This window comes from Electrona antarctica (genome assembly GCF_951216825.1).
Source record: "Electrona antarctica genome assembly, contig: scaffold_577, whole genome shotgun sequence".
NCBI lineage: Eukaryota > Metazoa > Chordata > Actinopteri > Myctophiformes > Myctophidae > Electrona > Electrona antarctica.
In genome coordinates this window covers 22,501-29,215 of record NW_027637798.1, presented here as the reverse complement: position 1 = coordinate 29,215, position 6,715 = coordinate 22,501, and positions in this window count along the sequence as shown.

Genomic DNA, 6,715 nt, shown 5'->3' with positions numbered 1-6,715 from the left:
CCAGATCTGTGTGTGTACAGAGAGAGAGAGAGAGAGAGAGAGAGAGGTTGTAATGGAGGGATGTGATGTTTTGTCCATCTCCTTATCCCCCATCGTTTCCTTCTCTGTGATGAGGTATGGATCTTACAAGCGCTGTGTGTGTGTGTGTGTGTGTGCGTGTGTGTGCGTGTGTGTGTGTGTGTGTGTGTGTGTGTGTGTGTGTGTGTGTGTGTGTGTGTGTGTGTGTGTGTGTGTGTGTGTGTGTGTGTGTGTGTGTGTGTGTGTGTGTGTGTGTGTGTGCGAGCGCGAGCGCCTTAGCACTTGATGTAAAGTAATGTATGAACAGACGAGATAATGAAATATTTATGAAAGTGACCGAACGAGGTGGACACACACACACACACACACACACACACACAAACACACACACACACACACTCATTCACAGGAACAAAACTGCTACACAGACAGACAGACAGACAGACAGACAGACAGACAGACAGACAGACAGACAGACAGACAGACAGACAGACAGACAGACAGACAGACAGACAGACAAGCACTTGTGTTGATGCGTTTCATTTTGTTTGACTTGCTTCCACAAATGCATATTGTGAAAGCAGAAGCCTCTGCTACAGGGCACCGGGGCCTACATTGTCCTGTCGGCCAGGTGCAGCCTGACGGTACACCTCAGTAATGTCTGCGCCCAGCGCACCCCCACCGTGGATTTTGTCTATGGCCAAGGGAGGCGTGTCAGCTTTGGAGTAGATATATAAATATATATAGAAACATAATAAGGCCAAACATGCATAATTAATGAGCAGCAATAGAGGAGAAATCAATGCTTATTTCCATTGATTCAGAGCGGTTGAGCTTTTTTTTCAGCCATGTAGGTGATTTTTTAATGTGACATCTTTCTTTAATACCCCGTCTCTCTCTCTCTCTCTCTCTCTCTCTCTCTCTCTCTCTCTCTCTCTCTCTCTCTGCCTCTTTCTCCCTCTCTTTTTGTCTTTGTAATGCCTCATATTTCTCTAATTTCTTCCCCTTCTCTCCCCCTCCCCCCCCCCTCTCTCTCTCTCTCTCTCTCTCCCCCTCCCTCTCTCTCTCTCTATCTCTCCCTCTCTCTCTCTCTCTCTCTCCCCCCGCCCCCCTCTCTCTCTCTCTCTTTGTCTCCTGCTTTAATGAATCTCAACAATGAGATGATCTTCCTCCCGATCTCTTTCTCTTCTGTCCCTCTCGCTCTCCTTCGCTGTTTGTACAATAGGGGTTGTGTCCACAGAATGCCTTTTATTTCCCCTCCCCAATGTAATCTTTAACCCATTTTGGGCGGGGACCCCTTTTGGTCTTTCAAGCATTCTGTTACACTTTAGCTATTGAAAAATAGCAGACCTACAAGCTCATAGCGCGCCACCGAGTGGCGCGCTATGAGCTTGTAGGTCTGCTATTTTTGAAAAATCGTAAAAATGCGGCACAAATCTTTGAATAGGTATATATATTCTTTCAGAGCGAACGTTTTTTTTTATTTCGACGTCGGGCCTAAATGGGTTAAGCCAGTGAATTCCTCCCCGCACACATGTCTGTGTTGTCCCTGCCGTTGCGTCCCACTGACTCACCTGCCAGTGAGGGGCCTACAACACGGTACTCCTCCCGCCCAACGCTCCCCGGTGCTGACAGGTGCTGCCCCGCCCCCCAGCCCGTAGGACTATACGAGCACGGGGACAAATATCACCCTGCCTGTCATTGTTTGGAGGATGGAAGCCACGTGTCTGAAGCCATTGTGTGTGTGTGTGTTTTTTTTTCTCTCTCACACAAATCCAGTATTTTCTTATTCTATTTAGAATATTGTTTTCTCTCATCCTCTTTCCTCTTTTCAATACAGTATCAATTCTCCTGTATTTTATTGAATCGACTCAAAATGTCACCGGTTTGAATTGATTGTAATTTGGGATGTCCCGATACACTTGTTTCGCTTCTCTGATACCTCAATTTCTGTGTTAGCCGATAGCGATACCGAATACGGATACCAGTGCCGTGATCTCATGTTGTGTCTATAGCTATCTAGCTACATATCTCATGTTGTGTTTATAGCAGACTCCTCACTCAAATGTGCACTTGCAGTTTGGGCAACTCCAAAGCAAACTCCACATTTTATTTACCTGTCATAGTGTCAACCCCTTACCCCTGTGTCGGATCGGTGATTAGACTGGCATATTCACCGATACCGATATGACCCGATATGACAAATAAGGGCCGATCCGATACTTTTCCCGATACTGATACAGTATCAGGACATCTCTATTTGTAATTGATTTACTATAAATCATTACATGTGTAACCGGTGTAGTCTGTCTCTCTCTGCGTTGTGTTGAAGGGACTAGACGGACCCAGAACTCTAGAGACAACCTCCGTTTATTCTGACAAAGAATAACAACAGACACGTCTCCACGTTAGTTCTTAGTAGTGCAAGGACTCCTCTCTATAAACAGAGTTAAACAAACACTGTATAAATCAATTTGCAAGTACAATTCTTATTATGTTATACAGAGAAGTCAACAAAGACACCCACCTCGTTCCAAGACGGAAGTACAGAAGGAAGAGGTGGAGGTGTGGCAGGACATTTATACGGGGGCAAAAGGAGGAGACTTAAAGGAGCTGTGACCTCTAATGCAGGGGTTCTCAACCCGTGGGTCGCGACCCCTCGGGGGGTCGCCAAAATATTTTAGGGGGTCCCCAAATTATTATATTTTTTTTTAAAAACACGATTTTTCAAAAATAGCAGACCTACAAGCTCGTAGCGAGCTTGTAGATCTGCTATTTTTCAAAAGCTAAATTATAACAATGCTTAAAACACCAAAAGGGGTTCCCGCCCAAAATGGTTTAAGGTTATTGTAGCAGTCAATTTATATTGGGGGGCGGGAGGGGGCGGGGCGGGGGTCCCGAGACATTGCCAAAGCATTTTCGGGGGTCCCCGGCCAAAAACGTTGAGAACCCCTGCTCTAATGCATGTTCCTAATCCTATAGACATGAACCATGGAGAATTAAGTCAGGTAGAAGCACTTATTTGTATCATATTTTGTGTAATTATATAACACTGTTACACATGCCTACTATGATATGAAAAGGGTTGAAAACACACGGGTTTAGAACGTGACTTTGAATCGTTAGCACAACCACGAGAAGAAGCCTGATGTTCACTGTTGTTTCTGCCGTTAATGACGCAGAGGGCATGCATGTTGGAGCCACAGCGGCGGTGGCTCAGCGGTAGAGTGGCTGGATGGTAACCACAAGGTTGCCAGTTCGAACCCGGGCTCTCCCAGAGTTAGTGTCGAAGTGTCCTTGAGCAAGACACTGAACTCTTAATTGCTCCTGATGTACTGGTTGGTGCCTTGCATGGTTTCCGCCGCCATCGGTGAATGTAATGGACAATCTATGTAAAGCGCCTTGGATAAAGGCGCTTTATAAATGCACCATTTTTTTGATAGGGTGGAAACGTTGCATCATCAGCGTCAATAAACACTCCGTGCTCTTCAGGAAGAAGCCGGACACGATGCCAAAAGTAAAGCGCTCCTCGGGTCTAAATGTAGCCTTGGGGACTGCAGACATTTTGTTAAAGATGGAGTGCCACGATTTTTTTCCACCCTAAAACAAGATCATCGGGTATTATTATAATATAAGGAGGAAGAACTTTTTCCAAAAAGTGTACAGTATTTGTTAAACTTTGACAGGAAAAGACTCGCTCACCGTATGGAAAATAGAAGTAAAAACTCCTTAAACTGAGACGTAGGAAAAAAAGTATTTGTTAAAGTCATGCTTTTATGTGGACACGCCCACCAGTTCATTAAGTATGCCTGGTTTGCCTGGTGGGTGGTGATGGGTGATGATCCATCTGAACTGAAGCCGCACCCATGCACAGCTGTAGTTGTATGATAAAGGGGGAGGGGTTAGGGGAGGGGCTGATAATGTGATGTCACTATATTACTGTTTATTTCATTGGCCCGTTTGACTGTCAAGGGTTCAGCCTCCAGGAAGAAACCCTAAATACAAAGTTAATACACCATTGCACATAAAAACGACTCCAGGGTGTCTAATGAAGTACTGTCACCTCATAGACACATGAAAAACTGGAAAAATACAAAAATTGTGGCACTCCACTCAAAAGAATCACACCTGTGTGAACTGAGTGGTGTAAGGTCTTATATAGACTGATCAGCTGTGGTCTGACGTAATGTCTGACGTAATGAAATCACACCCGTGTGAACTGGGTGACCGTAGCAACCATGCTAATTTTTTGAGCACAGACAGACAGACTAACAAAGCCAGTCGTAGGAGTGGTTTACACCACTCAAAAAGAAAAAAAATCACACCCGTGTGAACTGAGTGGTGTAAGGTCTTATATAGACTGATCAGCTGTGGTCTGACGTAATGTCTGACGTAATGAAATCACACCCGTGTGAACTGGGTGACCATAGCAACCGTGCTCATTTTTTGAGCACAGACAGACAGACAGACAGACTAACAAAGCCAGTTGTAGGAGTGGTTTACACCACTCAAAAAAAAAGAAAAGAAAAAAAAGCCTGGGTAAACGAGCCAGGAAAAGTGGCATAGGAGTGGGAGTGAAACTTGTATTTCACTAACCAATAAAAGTGCAGAGGGGCGTCGCTCCCAATTTGGTGACATCAGTGTTCTCGGGGAGGGGAGGAGGAGGGAGGTGAGGGCTGGCTCATAGATCGGTGAACCAATAGGATCCACCGGCTGTTTTCGCCGGAGCACTTGACTCCGCCTCTCTAGAGAAGAACTCACACTGACTGGGCTACAGTACAGCAGCTGATAGGTTGGAAACGTTGCATCATCAGCGCCAATTGAATAAACACTTGCTCTTTAGGAAGAAGCTGCTCATGATATCCAAAGTAAAGCGCTGCTCGGCTCAAAAAGAAGAAGAAAATGTATTGTAGTCTCTCTCTCTCTCTCTCTCTCTATCTCTATCTCCCTCTCTCTCATTTGTTCATTGAAATGTCTTGATGTTGAATTAGATCAATTTTAAATGATACGGTTCCATCCAATGAAGGATCGTTAAAGGTCAAAGGTCTCTCTCTCTCTCTCTCTCTCTCTCTCTCTCTCTCTCTCTCTCTCTCTCCTCTCTCTCTCGTTCGTCCTTGGTGGGGCATTAGAATGCAGTGGGTGAAAACTAGATGAGTAAACAATGTATGGACAACTCACTGGGGACATTAAACACACACACACACACACACACACACACACACACATACACACACGAGGAGGTCACATGGACACATGCGTGGATACGTTCTGAAGCATCGACTGACATTGTGCGCGTGTGTGTGCGTGCGTGAGAGAGAGAGAGACAGAGAGAGAGAGAGAGAGAGAGAGAGAGAGAGAGAGCGCGTGCGCGTGTGATGCCGCCTGTCAATCAATCACACACTAATTCCCAACGTTCCGTGGTCACCATTAGCGACGGGGTCGATGCTCGGTAACCGTGGACACGGCGGACAGGCATTGATCTGCGCGCACGCCCGTGAGTGTGTGTGTGACTGTGTGTGACTGTGTGTGTGTGTGTGTGTGTGTGTGTGTGTGTGTTTGATAGTCATGATTGAGAGTTGTATTGTGTCTCTCCATCGATTACCCTCCGGTTGCACTGAGGCAAAGCGGGCATTAGGACTCTGTGTCCGAGTGTGAGTGTGTGTGTGTGTGTGTGTGTGTGTGTGTGTGTGTGTGTGTGTGTGTGTGTGTGTGTGTGTGTGTGTGTGTGTGTGTGTGTGTGTGTGTGTGTGTGTGTGTGTGTGTGTGTGTGTGTGTGGTGCGTGCGTGCGTGCGTGCGTGCGTGCGTGCGTGCGTGCGTGCGTGCGTGCGTGCGTGCGTGCGTGCGTGCGTGCGTGCGTGCGTGCGTGCGTGCGTGCGTGCGTGCGTGCGTGCGTGCGTGCGTGCGTGCGTGCGTGCGTGCGTGCGTGCGTGCGTGCGTGCGTGCGTGCGTGCGTGCGTGCGTGCGTGCGTGCGTGCGTGCTTTGGTCTATTATGTAGGCTACTTTTATGTTGTGTGTGAGAGACCATATTATGTACATTTACACGTGTTTGACTATTATACTACATAATGCCAATGTAGTGTGTGTGTGTGTGTGCGTGCGTGCGTCCCAGTTTCTGCAAGTGTCTGTGTCCATGTGCTTTCGTCTATTATGCACCGTTTTGCCTGTGTGTGTGTGTGTGTGTGTGTGTGTGTGTGTGTGTGTGTGTGTGTGTGTGTGTGTGTGTGTGTGTGTGTGTGTGTGTGTGTGTGTGTGTGTGTGTGTGTGTGTGTGTGTGTGTGTGTGTGTGTGTGTGTGTGAGTGAGTGTGTATCAGTTGCAATCAATATAAATACAGTTCTCTTCCTTCAGGGAACTTCATTTTCCATTTTTACTCTTCCCTCCCGCTCACCCCCCGCCCCTCCACCCCCCCCCCCCTCTCTCTCTCTCTCTCTCTCTCTCTCTCCATCATCCATCAACCTCCATTTTCCATATCTCGCTCCATCTCTCTCTCATTCCCTTCATAGTTCTGTGTAGCTCTCGGGGTGACGTTGATATATTTATCCTGATATATTATGTACGATTATAACTTCTCTCACTTACATGTCATAATCTATTATGAAGCTTTATTTATCCAGAATGATCATGTCATCATAACGCTGATATGATTTAAGATCAATTCTAAATTAGGCGTTATATTTAAATTTTACTAGGCCGGCG